Here is a 17,561-nt window from a genome sequence, read left to right as displayed (position 1 = left end):
ATGCAGCAAGAACTTACAAATGCAGGGTCTTTGCAGTCACTTGGAAAACACTTCTCTCCACACTAGGAAATTACAAAATGGCTTTCACTCCCAAGAATTCATAGTTCTATGTCTTTACCTGATCAAACATGAATTTCTTCTACTTTGTAAAATCTTTTAAATTAAATTAAATTAAATTTTATTTTTCTGAGACAAGGTCTGGCTCTGTCACCCAGGCTGGAGTGCAGTGGTAGGATCTTGGCCCACTGCAACCTCTGCCTCCCGGGCTCCGGCCACCCTCCCACCTCAGCCTCCTGAGTAGATGGGACTCTAGGTACATACCACCATTCCTGGCTAGTGTTTATATTTTTTTGTAGAGATGGGATTTTGTCATGTTGCTCAGGCTGGTCTTGACCTTGTGAGCTTAAGCGACCTGCCCACCTTGGCCTCCCAAAGTGCTGGGATTACAGGCATGAGCTACTGTGCCCAGCCTAAATCTTACCCGTATCTTTATCTTTAGAAGTTCAAAGATTGGCTGTTCAGCACCACTTCAAATTCAGTTTATTAGAAGATTTACTTAGCTCGTAGGAGTTACTCTCTTACCCACTGTTAGAAAAAATAGTAGTCTTCATTCTGTGAGTCTTTATTTTTTTATTTCCACACTTGTCAAACCTGGTGAATCTTCTAAGATTCTAAATAAGAAATCAGTCATTTTAGCTCTTTATTATGGTGTTTACTCTTTGTAACATCAACAATAATAGTAGTTTACATTTGGTTAAATGTTTAAAACTTATAGAGAACCCAAATTCATATTACCTAATTTAATGTCCTCAAAAACCCTTTGAGGTGGAGGCCATCATCATCTTGTTTACAGATAAGGAGATCGAGAGGCACTGAGTGTGGGTGACTTGGTCATCTGATTCTAATTCAAAACTTTATACTGTAGGGGAGGAAAGACTTAATGTTTTCTTCTGCCCCCTAGAGCTATTCTCCACCCAGGACCCTATAAATTGAATGACAAAAGACAGATTAACAAGAGGAAAACAAATAGAAGTTTATTAACGTGTGCATCTGTATCTGCTTTTCAATTGTCTTCAACTCAAAATAATCAATATGAGAAATAGCATATTTTGGGGGTATGTATTCTGCTACCTGCTTTTCTGTTTTGCTCATCTGCAGATTCTGTTGTTTTCTCCAAGGTTACCAGTGCTCATCCTCTTTTTGTTTTTTCTTTCTACTGCAGTAGTCTTTAGTTCCTGTGTGGCCCAGGTTATTCAGCAGTTCCCTATGACCCAGATTCTCTAGTCTGGAAAACATGTGTCTGTTCTTTTATTGATAGATTAGTGTTTCTTAATCATGTGTTAATAGTCTACATTGGCTTCTCATTGCCCTGAGAAGCAACTTCAGGATCCTCTTACCCTCTTCCCACAAACCACTAGTCACTCTTTATTTCTTGTTGTTAATTCTAACATCCTGACAAGGTAAATGAAATGTACTTAAAATATAACTTCTTTAAGGTGGAACCATTTCACTTGTAACATTCTTTTGTCCCATAGCAGTCTGCTAAACTACTGTCTTTCAAATATCTTTCTGTTTTGTTTGTTTGTTTGTTTTTGAGACAGTCTCTCTTTGTCGCCTAGGCTGGAGAGCAGCAAACCCTGCCTCCTGGATTTAAGGGATCCTCCCACCTCAGCCTCCAGAGTAGCTGGAAATCCAGCAGCACGCCTGGCTTATTTCTGTATTTTTAGTAGTAATAGGGTTTCACTATATTGGTCAGGCTGGTCTGGAACTCCTGACCTCAAGTGAAATGCCCACCTCGGCCTCCCAAAGTACTGGGATTACAGGCGTGAGCCATCGCGCCCAGCCATCTTTCATATATCTTTCTAAAGCAAAAAAAGCCAAATTCTTCCAGCATGGTTTCCTTTGGGACTTCTAGACCTATATTAAGTCTATTTTAAAAAATTATCTGATACACTTAGCTTTGTGTGTTTATTCTTTTTTCCCAAATTTTGTGTGGCTTATATTAGTTACTATTCATTATTGTTGAGTTATTTTTCAGATTCACTCATACTTGAACTGAATGACTTTGATTATAAATTCTTTGGATATAAAGAGCACTGTCACTTTAAATTATTCTGTGAATAGCAGAAGCCAGTGTTGAGATGATAATGGTGATATTTAATATACTATTTTTCTCTATTAGGCATATCATAGATTTAACAATAATTATTAGATTTGGAGTCTCTGCTAGCTGCAGCCTTTTCCCAAATTCAAGGTATATTTCTGTGTAGCATATCTTCACAAAACATAAAAACACTAAACTGAAATTAAAACTGATTTGAAAGTATACTAGAGAGGATTGTGAATATCTGTGAAAGTACATGACTTTTTTTTTTTTTAATTAAACATTTGTGATCTCTGCCTACTCCATTTCCTAGCACCTTTTATTTTGTTATTCTTCTTTAGGTAAACAGCCATTCAGGAAGATGGTTTGTGCAAAAAGAATGAAAATAAAGGCATGAAGGAAAATGTATGCACTAGCATCTTCTGTCTCTCCCTCTGAGATTTTATGTATGCTCTGCTTCAAAAACCAGTTTAAAAATAAAAAAGATGAGGGCGGTTGCAATCTGCTTCATTTTATGCAGATTAGGTATGGCCCTCGGGTACCTGCCAAATTGCTAATATGGCCTTCCGTTGGGCCTGATTAGTGTGAACCCGGATCTTTTCCATTAAAGCAGAAATGAATTTGTTGGGAATAAGGTAACAACAAAAGTGATATTTTCACTAATAACCGTGGGTCAGGTTACATTAAAGCAGTTTCTCAGTGTGTACCTGAAGCAGACTACCCTCAGCATTTATGATTTCCTCCATCCTCACTTGGCTCCTCTCTGAGGACATCGTGGTTTTTAGAGACCAGTGGGACCGTGACCTCCTTTTATACCGAAGCTACTTTGAGAGGTCATTTTCTTCTACATTCCAAATGCAAAATGTTATTCTCATTTTTGTAAACACATCTGTAGGCCTTACACTTGTAATAACAAGTATCTTAAATTATCCAGAATGAATGTTTATATAAGGATATCCACTCTGGGCAATCGAATTTTTGGATAATTCCAATAGCCATTTTGAGTGCCCCTGGGTGAAGCATTAATTATCTTCCAAAAAGATAATGGAGACAATAAATATGGAACTATCAAGCATCTCTTATGACTCTATTAGAATACATTTTTAAGAAAATATTTTGATACCAATGATTGTATTTTGTGGGAAAAGAATTAGAGGATTGTATGAACTAAGCAGCAACTGGAAGTTCAAAAAGACAAATTGGGCCCTATCTGCAGATTTGGGTGCCTAAAGACTTATACAAAGTAAAGTCAGCTTTGTCAGTTGCCTAATTTAGCCCATATTGAAAATTACTGGAGCTTTAGCGTGAGCAGTGTTTCATGTGAAGTCATTTTGTAACCCAAATTATTTCTTGCCCATGGAGGAGTAAGAAACACATTTAACAGTTGACATTCTGCATCATCATGGACAGACCAGAGAGAGAAGTAGCTACACCCAAAATACATATGAAAGTCTTTTACATGGGTTTGCTTCCCATTAAGTGGTTTATGGATGAATAAAATATTTATTTTTAAAGGCCTTATTCTGATTTATTAGAAGCATTATTGAATATACTACCCCAACCCGGTATTTTGTGTCTTCAAGTAATTTGATAGCAAGGGCAAGAATTGCAAAGCTTTTGTTTCCTATTTCTTAATTTTATTTGGCAAAGTACAAATCAGTTAAAGCTAAAATTATCTGTCACATAGATGTGATTGGGGAAGAAATTTATAATCATTTTTGGACTCTTACAGTTCTTAGAACATCATGTTTCAATATTATTATACAAGCATTTTTTTTTGAGTGTCTACTAAGTGTCAGACACTAGGCTAGCTTAGATGAATAAGGTGGTTTCTGGTTGATTATGACCAGTTTTGAGATGTGTCCAAGTGTGCAAGAACCACAAACTGATAAAGAAATGTTCATGGGCATTTTAACTTAACAAAAATTTAACTTACCTTGACTCATACTGGAAACTGTTATCAGAATTTAAAAATTAATGACTTGCCCTTTATTTCTGGTACAAATTAATTTTAATGTAATATTGGGTAACTTGGTTAACTACTTTCTTCTAGTGTAGCAACATAGTAATACCATGATAAACTTAAATGCCCAATTTCTTGATGGATTATTATAAGGTGCTTATGATAAAACACGATTGAACCAATTAAAAATGAGTAGAGGTAAACTGGGGCCCACTAAGGTGTCATCAGTATCCAAAGGCTCATCTGTATTCAGAAAATTAGACATGGCGACAGAGTGAGACTCCGTCTCAAAAAAAAAAAAAGAAAATTAGACATGAAGGAAATTAGTCTTATCCTAGTGAATATTTTCATGCTTTTCTCCCCATGTATTATAGAATGTGTATGTTAATAATGAAAGCAAAACAAAATAAAACAACATGAAATGAGATTAAATGGATCTTTTTTTTTCTCGTTTAAGTTAGTGGCCTGAGTGACTAAATATATTTTGATTTGTGATTTTCCTTCCTTTTAGAGGTGGGAAGTTGATGGTGATATATTAGAATCAAAATGAAACACCACTTAAGTTATTTTAAGGATGGTTGAATTAAAAAAAATCCATATGACAGATTAGCTCTTGGGACCCCTTTGCAGGCTTTTGTCTATATTTATTTATTTATTTACTTATTTTAGAGGCAGGGTCTCACTCTGTCAGCCCCCTGAGTAGCTGGGACTGCAGGTACGTGCCACCACGCCTGGCTTTTTTATTTTTATTTTTATTTTTGCAGAGACAGGGCTTCTCTTTATGTTGTCCAGCCTGGTTTCCAACTCCTGGGCTCAAGCAATTCTCCCACCTCAGCCTCCCAAAGTGCTGGGATTACAGGCATGAGCCACAGAGCCTGGCCCACAGCCTTTTTTCTAATAGAATGTAATAGAAATCTACAGTATTAGCTCTCATACAGTTCTTGCCATCTTCTTATCTTTCTTACCGGGTTTTATATCTTAAAGCTCTGAATAAAAGTAAATCTTGTCTACATGTGGAGGGTCTTCATATATCAGTGATTCCTAGGGTATTTATTAGTATTTATAATCAGATAATTTTGAGATTTTTGTACCTTGCTCCCAATTTTCAGCATCACACTTCCTGAGCAAATTAAATTTATTTATTTATGTGGTTTATGCTATGGGCTTCATTGGTCATATACAAATACATCTTTAAGAAGAGGGGATTACTTATTTGTGCAGGTATATAAACTATTCTATTGGGTACTATGCAAATGCAAAATTGATCTGAGAGTATCGTGTCCTAATGATTGTGTTATTGTCTTTCATTAACATAAAAGTGTCCTGGGGAAAGTTACTCTTTAATAATTTTAACATAAAGAACTAATGAATACAATTATATTTATTTAGATAGAGAAGTCCATTAGTAGTCAGTAGGCAGCAGCTTTTGTTATTTTAGGAAGAAGTGCAGTCGGCTGGATGATATTCAGTTTAAAAAAACCTGATTGAGCCATATTTTTTTTTCGGTTGATCTGAAAGCCATTGTTGTTTTGCTCACCAACTGGCAGACCTTCAATTATCCTGAATTTAGAAGTTGTTTACTATACTTTGAAAGTTTAAAAATGAGCCCTTCCTGAGAAAAAGCTGGATGCTTGCCATTTTTTTTTTAAGAAAAGTAGAACTTTAATGGCAGAAAAATCAATCAACCAATTCAATGTTGACTTTATTTCCAGTTTTGAAGGCTTAGTGTGTTTTTAAAATGACAGTAATCAAAGCTATCATTATTAATCTCCAAAGTTTTGGGGCATCATTTTGATCTAGAATGTCAGAACTGCAAGGGGCCATGGAGATTATCAGTAAGTCTCTGGGACTGTAGTGGATTCCACAAGATTTGGTTGAGGGTTTCAGCTATTGAGGCTCTTCTCTGTGCCTTTATCGGGTGTCTAGAACATCTCTTGGGCTAGTCTTCCTGGATATCCAGGGTACCAAGAGTATGGGCGCTCACTTTTCCATATGTTGGGGGTTGGCAGAATGCTGGGGAAGGGTCTGAGAGCACAAGGTCAACCTGCAAAGAAAACTGGCACTGCCCACTGCACAGTGACCTTTCCTCCCTTCCAGCTTCATTGCCTCTTTCCCTCCTTTTCTTCTTTCCTTATCTGTGAGCCTCTACCATCTGCCAGGCACTGTGTTATCTGTGGAACTTACAGTCTAGTAAAGAATAAAGGTGCCAAATATTTTTAAGTGCAGAGGCTCTCTGGGATCATTTGTAGCAGAGGGTGGGTGGTCCCTGATGCCTTCTCTGATTGCGGACACTCCTACAGATGGCAAAATGGAGGTTCAAAGAGAATAAGTGGCCCCAGTCAGTAAGCTAGGACAAATTTCCTATCCTAGGGTCTTTTGGACCATGTCAGATGACTTGCTGTGTTAGCAGGTGACATTTTAGAAGATCCAAGTTTTTGCTTTAAGTAAAGGCAACTTTCCCTTAAAAACATCCTAAAAAATGTAATGCTTACCTCTTTTATGTTGACTTACAATTCATTAATGCCAACATATGTTTATACAGGACTTTATAATTTTCAGTGCACTTTAACTCATGTTATTTTATTGTAATTACCATCTTGTGAGTCAGGCAGGGGAGTTTGTTTCTTGTTTTAGCTTTTAACTCCCCATTTTATAGAAGAGAAAATAGGGGCCCAGAGAGGGTAAGCGAGTTATCCACAGATGCAGAGCTGCATCCAACAGAGGGCAGATCCAAGATCTGGGATCTCTTGATTGCCAGGCTGCTGCTCTTCAAACAAAAATGGGTATGTGACATACACACACCCACTGTATTTTAGGCATCCTCATTTTATGGGGCTGTAGCCAGAGTTGTTAGAACAAGTTAAATTGACATGACCTTTGCCTTTTGGTGGTTTATAGTCTAAATATGGTTTAAAAAAAAGCTTCAGGTTTATTAATACACAAGAAACTATTTTTTTTTTCCCTGGGTATTGTCTATTCAGCCTATGCCAAGTCCTTCACACTTAAAAGGAAATAAAACACAGTTACAGTGCACCTTAGCCCTACTTTCCTACTTACATGTTACAATGTTCCTCTTTCTCTGCAACAGTAATGAGATTTGCCAGTGAATTGAAGGGAAAAAAAAAAGGAATCTGGGAATTTTGGTTTTCTGCTCTTTTGAGGAGAATTAGTGGATTAATCTAGATGCTCCCAGTCCTTGCTTTTTACTGGGCACGCTGGGCAGTGATGTCCAAATCTGGCTTATCACCAGCATCTCCTGGGATCTACCCCTGGAGCTTTTGTTTCAGAGGCCAGGATGAGGCCCGTGACTGCTCTACAGATGAACTTGGAACCCATTTACTTAATCTGACCACTCCAAACACCACAGTTCTTAGTAATCTGCAAATTCCTGGGAATGGAGAGAAAAACAACCCATTTGTGACCTCTTCTACCCTCCAGATTATCTCTAACTGTGTGGTCCAGCTGCCACAGGATAACTAGACATGCAAGGGGAATAGCCTCTAACTCTACCACAGTTGCGTTGCCCATCAATTTATATGGCATTTTTCTGACATTGCTGAATATTTTTGGGGGCTCAAATAGGCCATTGTCATTATTTATCACCATGTATGTTGTGACTGTAAGTCTACTTTTGATTCAATTAGAGAAACATTTGCCTACCGAGAGAACACCTCCTGTGTATTGGACTCTTGGCTTCTTTTTTGGCCATTAAAATGGTAGCGGAATATTTTAAAATTTGGTTTACAGCCTTTAAATTTGACATTTCCAAAAAATGTAAATCAAGGAACTGTCAGAATATCTTTAAATGTAAAACATCTGAAGCTGTGTGCATTAGGTTTAATAACATATATATGAAAATGTCCCTGATGTGTATATGAACACTGAAAGTAAAATATATTAAAATATTCGTTTTTTGTTTTTTGTTTTTTTTTGAGACGGAGTCTTGCTCTGTCGCCCAGGCTGGAGTGCAGTGGCGCAATCTCTGGTCACTGCAACCTCTGCCTCCCGGGTTCACGCCATTCTCCTGCCTCAGCCTCCCAAGTAGCTGGGACTACAGGCGCCCACCGCCACACCTGGCTAATTTTTTGTATTTTTAGTAGAGATGAGGTTTCAGCGTGGTCTCGATCTCTGTACCTTGTGATCCACCCGCCTCGGCCTCCCTAAGTGCTGGGATTACAGGCGTGAGCCACCGCGCCCGGCCTAAAATATTCTAAAGGGAACAAAAACAAAAACCCAAAATCTTCAAACCAAAAGCAGTTGCCACTTCTACCAGTTATAGCCGTAGTTGCTTCTACGTATTGTAGTTTCTTAGTGAATTACTGTGAAATCAGGTTAGTTGGAATGTGAATAAAAATGTACAACATAAGTGAATATACGTTTGTCTTCATATTATTAATATATGGTGACGTTTTCTTTGATAATCTACATGCCATCATAATATTGCCCCTAAGATTAGGTATTATGTAACCGTAAACTGTAGGAAACACAATATGCCTGGAGGACAATTCTAGAATATATAACTGGGAGCATGCAATTGATAGAGAGTTTCCAGGGATATTGAACCTAGACATGGAGTACCTGGAAAGCCAGGTCCTCAGGAAAACCTATTGCAACATTTGAAAAGAATACACATAATTAATGAGGATGTGAAAGATGTGAGGCAACTGTATTTTTAGACCTTCAGTGGATACCTCTTATCGTAGAGGATGCAGAAACACTGGCTAAACATAAGTTATGAATAGCATCAGCTAGAATGTAGCAAAGTATGTTTAAAAGAGTATACTCTTTCGCTTGTGTCTTTGATTATTGAAGATATTTTAGGGGGACAAATGCTAGGGGGAAATCTCTTTATGCAAATGTATTTCTGAATAGAAAGGAGGAAAAAAGAAGCTTCTTTGCATTACCTGCCAACATGAGTTTTTTAATTTAAAACTCTTTTAGAAAATGATTAAACTTAGAACAACAATAAGAAAATATGTACTGGATGAAATAGTTTTTAACCAGTGACAGAAGTTTAGAACCAACCCCAAATAATTTCTCATCACACTTTTCTTTCTCATTTGTCTTATTCCTCCATGTAATAGTTTTAAATGGCACTTTTATGAAATAAATAACTAAACACCAACCACATTTTTTTTCATATCCTGACCAATATTTTGGCTGTTTTACAGAAGAACTGGAATTCTGAAAATTAAATAAAGATTTCTGAAATGCTAACTTCAGAAAGTTTTATTTAATTTGTGGAATAATTTTGTTCTCTCCCTCTCCATTTTTTTTCAATAAGGTCTTTATTAATTTAGTCTAGTTACTTAGTGCTTATATTAAATAATCTAATAAAAGTCAGGGTTGTAACATAACATTTCCCAAATGTGAAGCAGCATCTATTACATTAGACAAAATCTTTATGCCGCAAAATTGTAAAAGCCATGTATAGAATTACAAGGCACCAAATGGTACTGTATATATTTCTAAAATAGAATGTTTCTGTAGTGTAAGGGGGTAGTCAGCTCAAAAAAAAAGTGTGACAGACAGCTGTATCACTATAGTTTATTCAGAAAGTACTCTAAAATTAATTTTAATTTTTAAATAATAATCTTCTTGATAATTTCCTCTGAAAGATAGAAATATGATTTAAATATACAGGTTAGTATTTTTAAAGGTAAAACCTACTTTGTTTGTGTTTGTCAGTGTTACCGAATTCCTGCAAACAGAGAAGTTATCTGTGGGGATGGGAAACAGTGCATTGTGTGTGTGTGTGCTCACACACTTGCATCTCTTGATTTTTAGATAAATTCATATGACAGTATATGTTCAGTGTTTATTTTGAATCATTGAATTATTTATTTTTGTTTGGCATTTCCTTTTGTATTGTCATAAATGCAGGATTAAATCCATTGTAGGCTCCCAGACAAGTATGTTGTGAGGTTTCATTAATTTGTGTAAGTTATAAAGGCACTTGAATAATGTAAGATGACTCAAAAATGCTGTTTCATCTTCCACTTACTTTTACCCCAATGCAAGCCAATTGAAATATATATAGAGAGAGTCCTTAAAATCAAAGCAGAAGGTGTAGAAGAGTTAGGTTTATTCCAATAAGTTGTACTGGGGCACTGCTAAACTATGCATTAAAAAGGAAAATATGTATACTTCAAAAACCATTTTTGTTTCGCCTTTTTTTCTTCTTCCTCATTGAAAAGTCATTCCCACCACAGCTTTAGCAATAATAACTACAATTTATGTCTTTTTGCTGCTACAATTTGATGATATACCACAGTCAGGCCACAGGTTAGAAACACAGGCTGAATTATTATATACTGCTGGGTAGTGATTTCCTGTGAACTGATTTATGGATAAATAATTCTATGTTCTTATTATATAGGATAGACAGTTTTTAATTTCTTTAACAAAGCATAGCTGAACAACAGAAAATTATATGCTATAGCATATGAACACAACCACTCTGAGGAGGATAAACAGATGCAATCAATGTCATGAGTTCTCCTATTTTTACAAGGAGCCTCATCAGCAGTTGGTATTGTGGAAATAATACCGAGAACCAGAAGCCCCAAGGCTTAGTTCTTCTAAGGCTGGGTTTTTTATTGACACTCTTTTGCGGAGATCTTTTCCAGGGAGTTATGAGATATACAAACCCCAGCCTTTGGATATTAAAGCTAATGTCTCATTTTTTTTTCTCAGGCTGAGTTTTCATTTTGCTTTAAAAATTAATGTTAAAATGCACCTGGAATAAAGGAAAATTATCCATCCAGCTGAATTATAAGAATACTGCTGGATATCTTGCTGGGTTGCTTATATCTGTTTCACAGATTGAACTGTAGGCTTTATTGTGCAGTATACCCAATATATATCTATTTTATCAGCATCTATCTACATGCCACTGCAAATTGTGAGAACTGTTCTCATGTACTTCACAGGCAGCCTGTTGTAGGCCTTCATGAAGTAAATATTTCTCATATTTAAGGTACGGGGTAAAAGCTATCATCTTGGCTTATTTTAGGAATGGTTTCACTTAGCTATGTGTTTAGCAATAATAAGCTTCTCTGCTCAATTGTGAGCTCCATAATTACAGGGACAGTACATATTGAGGTTATCTTTGCATCTTAGTGACTTATGTTGGAGGGACACAAGAAAAAAGTTGTTGAATGAATGCTTCATGCTTAATACAAACACTTCTAATGGCTCATTGATTATAATGTATTATCACATTTTATTTTATCCTCAGACATGATTGACTTTCTAAAGGCTTGAATCAAATATTGATCGACTATAATGTGTATTATCACCACTCTTTTGTTTTTATATAATTAGAGGCAAATGATACTAAAAATATGAATTATGCATTTACTGAGAATAGTAACTGTTTTCTTTGAGATAAATACCAAAAACATGAACACAAACAACTATTGATATTTCTTTTGGTGAAATGTCAGCTCTTTAACTCTGGCAGAATACTGCATTGAGAAAATAAAAAACTGGTTTCCATTATTGCATCTTTTTAATTTTAGACAAAAATTGCCTCAATTCCCAATCTAATTTTATATCACTAATGGGAAATTTACCTACAATTGCATTTTGTTATTTGGTCTGTACACATTACACATTGAGTGGATTGGTACTCTATATTTTAGTGAACAGATTTGTCTGGATATAGACGGTTTTATTCATACTGTGCTCAATTCAATCATGTTAACATTTGTATGAATTTCAACCCCAAAATAAAGGCCCATAATTTGTGACTCAAAGACCTTATAACAGCATCTGTAATAGTCTTCAACACCAAGCATTTTCTAAATGTTTGCAGATGACAAATTCCTTGTAAATAATAAAGATGATTGGAAAACAATGTTTATGTCTGAAATGGCACTGTTGTGGGAAACTGTTTTTTCCAGAGAAGCCCCAAGTTTAACTGGCTCTTCAGACTTCTGGGACTGTGATGTCACCTGTTTGCTCATTGGTCTCATTTATTCCTTGGTCTAACATTAAATGTCCAGACACTGCCTGATGTGTGACTGTGGATGTGCTCTGGCCCTCCTCTCCAGGGGCCCATTTGTGTGGTTGGGCGCTTGGACGTGGGTACATCCTCAGGGCATCGGTAGCAGAGCTGAGCAGAAAGGATATTGGCCCAGTAGTTCAAAAACTTGCAAAATGAAGCCTAGGTTTTATTCCTGGTTTTCATCCACTTATGTCCTTGAAAAGTCATTCTTTGATCTTCAGCTTACTTCCAGGTAGAATGCTGAGTCCAGGCTGTTTTCATAAGGATAAACTAATGGTTGTATAAAACACTGTGCAAACTGTAAAGTAACATAAAGGGATATTGTGAATAAGTAGGTTTTTTATAAGGTATACAAACCAACCAAGAATATTTATTGTACCGTGTTATAGAGAAAGGATTACTTCAGGTGGGTTATCAGGGTTGGAATTATTCCCATGGCAGAATTTCAGCAATAATATAGACAGTTTCTAGAAGTGAATATTGGGGATCAGTACTCTAGACAGAGTGAGAGTGTGATAAATTTTCAGAGAAAAAATGGAAATTGCCATGCATTTAGCATCTACTATGTTCCTGGCTGAACTCAAAGGTGTGTGTGTGTGTGTGTGTGTGTGTGTGTGCGCGTGCGTGCGTGCGCGCGCACATGCATGCGCACGTGTATGAAATATTTCCTAATTTAATCATCACTAGTTTTTCTCATTTTTCAAATTGGGGTTACAAAACTTACTCATAGAATGTGAATGTTGGGAATAACATCTGTATACTTAAGTTATGCCATCATTATTGACACTTCTCTAGTGCTGCAATATTATCCTCAATGGCCAGATAACTTGTTCTTGCTCCTTTGTCCTTGTTCACTACACTGGAGTGATTGGTGTGGTCTGCATCCCTCCTTAGAAGCCAGGAAGAGGCTGTTGTAATTGTAACTAGACATACCTACCTGAATTATTTCGGTTCTTTTTTCTCCCCTTGGAATGAGTGCTGTTTTTAATCCACCTGCAGTCCAGTACCGGTTGAGCATCTCAAATCTGAAAATCTGAAATCTGAAATGTTCCAAAATCTGAGATCTTTTGAGTGTCAACATGGTGCTCAAAGGAAATGCTCATTCGAGCATTTCAGATTTTGAATTTTTGGATTTGGGATGCCTACCTGGTAGGTATAATGCAACTATTTCAAAATCTGAAAAAATCAGAAATATGAATTGCTTCTGGTTCTCCAAGGATTTTGGATAAGGAATACTCAACCTGTATAAATTAATCTCTGGAAGTTTTGCTTTATTGTCGTTATGTGTACACTAAGAAACTTACAAGGACCTATTGTCCCTTAAGTTTTATGGAGCACTTATGTAGCAGTCCCAGTGCTAGAGTCTCCTTTTCATGTAAAGTCTCATGATAACCCTAAAGGGTAGGCATTGTTCTTATCCCCATTTTACAGATATGGAAATGGACACATGGAAAGACTAAACAATTTGCCCAAAGTCTCACAGGTGACAAGCAGAGGAGGCTGGGTGTAAACTCTTCTTTGACTCCAGACCTTACTCCTAACCTTTGACCTATACAGTGTGCTACTGAGTCAGGCATTCATGGCCTCCCAAAACTTGGAACCAGTCTTTTCTTCTAGTTTGCCTCTCACTTGAGCCAGTGTGATAACAAGAAGAGTGAGAGCCTGGTCTTTGAAGTGAATCTGAGCTCTGCTACTTGCTAGTAATATTACCTAGGCTACTTAAGATAACCCATCCCTTCTGAATCTCCATTTCCTCATGGAGGGAGTTGACACTAGATATTCAGGGGTAAAGAACTGATGGAGAAATTGGAGGTACACCTATACTAGATTTGGTGGTGCAGAAAATAAGAGACTGAGGGAACAGAGAGATTGTCATAGTGTTTTTGTTTGTTTTAAAGTAGGGGAGGGCTAGGTGCAGTGGCTCATGCCTGTAACACAGCACTTTGGAAGGCTGAGGTGGGCAGATAGATCGCTTGAGCCCAGGAGTTGGAGACCAGCCTGGCCAACATGGTGAAACCCTGTCTCTATAAAAATACAAAACTTAGCCAGGTGTGGTGGCATATACCTGTAGTCCCAACTACTTGGGAGGCTGATGTGGGAGGCTAGCTTGAGCCTGGGAGGCAGAGGTTGCAGTGAGCTGAGATCTCACCAGTACACTTCAGCTTGGGTGACAGAGCCAGACCCTGTGTCAGAAACAAACAAACAAGCAAAAAAGTAGGGGAGATCTGAATCTACTTACAGGTCAAAGGAAAGACGCCACTGAGGAGCAAGGATGGAAGAAATGAATGGGGAAGTGGTGGGAATAGAAGATGGGACACATTGATGTATACTCCTCCTTTGTGATTTAAAACAAAAGTCTTTTATAGACACATGACTGAAAGCTAATACAATCATCAAAAATCTTTTGAGTCAATGTATTTTGAAATAAACTGACTATATCTTCTCTTTAAGACACATTAAAAAGGTCAAAAGAATGACTAAATTTTTGAGATTAAATTATATTCAGACTCTTTACTAATTTTTACATTTAATCTGCACAGTATTCTTGTAAGATCAGTACTTTTATTGTTCCAGTTTACAGATGAGAGGATTGAGGTATGGAGAATTTTAAGTAACTTGGTAGGGTTACATAATTAGTAGGTGACAGAGCCAGGATGTGAACAGAGGCAATTTAACTTGGAAGCCTGCATTCTTAGTCACTGTGGTATACTGCTTCCCAATTTGATTTCCTCAATTAACACTTGACTACTATTCCAAGTAATATTTTTGTCTATTTTATATCAGGGAAGGAGGACTGTTCTAAAGAATGTATTTGCAAAGAGGATTAACACAGTACGTTAGACAGAGACCCTGTTTGGAGGAAAGGCTCATTAAGAGTTACTCCAAGCCTCTACCTGGCTGGAGTAGAGTGGGCTTCTGGCCATAGCTCTCCTAGCAGATCTTGTACCTGCAGACCCTGGTAAATAGCTGTGCAGAGACCATGACTTCTAGGACTGTGCAAGTTAGTTAATAAGGTGCAAAAAAGGAAAAGCACACACTTCCCATTGCCTGGGAAAATAGCATGTGCCAACAGCTCTCTTCCAAGATATAGAAACCAAACTGTAGCACCTGCTCTATGTGGAGGTATTAAGTGTTGTTAAAACACCTGTGTGTGTCTAATTCCAGCCCAAACAAGTCTTCTTCCGGCTTATCAAGGTGGGGTAAGAATTTACCTATATGGAGATTCTATTTCCAGTAGAATTAGTTGTCTATTATTTCCTGTAGAGATTTCTCTCCCTCCCCTCTCTAAAAAATTGAGGTATAATTTACATACAAAAATGTATGCATATTAAGTGATCAGTTTGATAAATTTTGACAATTTGTATAACCATGCAACCACCATGCCAAACAAGAAAATCCCCATATGTCCCTGTCTATGTAATGCCCCTTTCTGTCCCTCTGACTTCTATCCCCATTAGATTAGTCTTGCCTGTTCTTGTATTTCATATAAATGAAATCATACAGATATATTCTGTTGTGTCTGGCTGTAGTGTGGTGTATTCTTACAATGGAATGCTTCTTTACAATAAAAAGGAATCAACTACTGACACCACAACAGCTTGAATGAATCTCTTGTAGAGTTGTGCGTTGAAGCTTGTAGGGTCCTTTTTTTTTTATATTACTTGCTTAGTCTTAGTAACCAAAATGACCCACAAAATCTGCTTCTTTTACTTGCCTATCATAGTGCACAACTGTCAACTTCATTCCCCCCCCATTCTGTCATATATTATCTGTGTGACTTTAGAACACAGCCAATTTATATTCAACTTATGGGTGATCATGGTAATGACTTTTGAAAGGAATTTAAAATTGTAGAATGATTTTTTAAAAAGGAAATATGTTAGACATGTTACATGGTTTCATTTTAGTATTTGCAAATGTCAGGAGTAAAAGAAGCAAGGAAGCAGACCCACTCTCTCGTGGGTGGCTGTCCAGTGGGCCCTGGATGTTCATTTCATGACTACTACATGCTGCGTGCTGTGCACTTTTCATTGTCATGAGAGAGAATGTTAAGAAAACTATCCCCGCAAGAAAACAGCTTTTCTTGGCAAGTGAAATATGACTTAAGGAGCCAGAACTGGAGACATACGGTACTATGAATGAGAGCTGTGTTACTTTATTGGATCTGAGTCCAGGCACTATTTATACTGCAGCATATTCAGCACCAGATTGTTAAATCTTAATACTGAAACAGTGTATCATTTTAATATTTTTGTTCTGTTTATTCCCTGTTTTCAAGCATTATGTCAAGCATTGCGCATTCATTTATTTCATCTTGGACAGGACGTGCCCTGACCAGAAAGTCCATTTCCTATTGCTGGAATTTTGCCCCATAGCTGTCATTTTGTGAGGCTCTTAAAAGTTCACTTGGGTACACAGGTGTTTTCTCTCTTTGATGATAATATATTTTTTTAAAGAACAGTGTAGTTGGACTCACCTGTATTGTCAAAAATAAAAATGCTGTTTTTCTTTTATCACTAAAGCATCACTGCTTTTTATGTGTGGCAATTTCTGACATCCTGGAGACATGGGATTTTTCATCGCCTACAAATAAAATTTTTGTTACCCTGTGTCATATGTGAAATGGGTTTCTCTATTTTTCTTCATCAATGTTACGTGTGCCCTGTGTACCAGATAAAATGGGCCTATCTTATGAATAAGTTAGCATTTTCACCATATGTTGCTGAAACCATCCCATGAATCTTCCTCTAACAAGGGTATTCCTAAAATTGCTGTTCTACGTAGCCCAAGCTTAAAAAGGATTTTTATTATTTTTTCATTGTTATGCATGTTTACCATATGCAGCAGGAAATCCACAGGGAAAAAGTACTATTGTCACTGTCAAAAGAGCTGAGGAATAAAAAAAAGAAAGGAAGTTGAGGGCATCTTTGCTATTTCTGATCTGTGGTCAATCACCGTGGTATTGCATTTGGCCTGGGAAAGCAACCCCACTGCCTGCTGAAACGCAGATATGGGAGCGAACTCTAACTGCTTCATGAGCTCCAAATGCTGTTCGCACTGGGAATCGCACCACAGTCAGGATGTAACTGCATGCTGAGCCCACACACAGGAATTTTCTTGTACAATTCAAAACTGAATCTTATATTTACTTAAGGCTTACTTTTTTTTTTGTCTATGAAATCAGCAGTCCTGTATATTTAGCATCAGCCTTAAGTTAGAATGTGAAACAATTCTGGGGGGAAGGAAGTATCCGTATGGTTTTCTAAGTAATTTAAGAAACAGGAAAACATAAAAGAACTGATTGTCTGTGATTAAACCTCATTCTTTCCTTCCCATCTTCCTGTATAGTTAACTAACTCAATTGTCGGCCAGAAAGAAATAGCTTATTGCACTGGGTTGTAAAATATCTGAGTGGGCCTTGGATGTTGATGATTGAATGACCTTCTTAACATTGAACAAACAATGGGAAGGTTTAATAAATA

General features: G+C 37.1%; 1 protein-coding gene across 8 annotated transcripts in view; it reads left to right on the top strand.

The window, feature by feature from the left end:
* SATB2 (SATB homeobox 2) overlaps nucleotides 1–17,561 on the top strand; it is a 288,714-nt gene that overhangs the window by 158,878 nt on the left and 112,275 nt on the right. The window lies entirely within an intron of this gene.

Source organism: Pan troglodytes, chromosome 13, assembly GCF_028858775.2.
Source record: "Pan troglodytes isolate AG18354 chromosome 13, NHGRI_mPanTro3-v2.0_pri, whole genome shotgun sequence".
NCBI classification, from domain to species: domain Eukaryota; kingdom Metazoa; phylum Chordata; class Mammalia; order Primates; family Hominidae; genus Pan; species Pan troglodytes.
The sequence above is the reverse complement of the archived record's forward strand: the minus strand, read 5'-3'. Positions and strand labels throughout refer to the sequence as shown.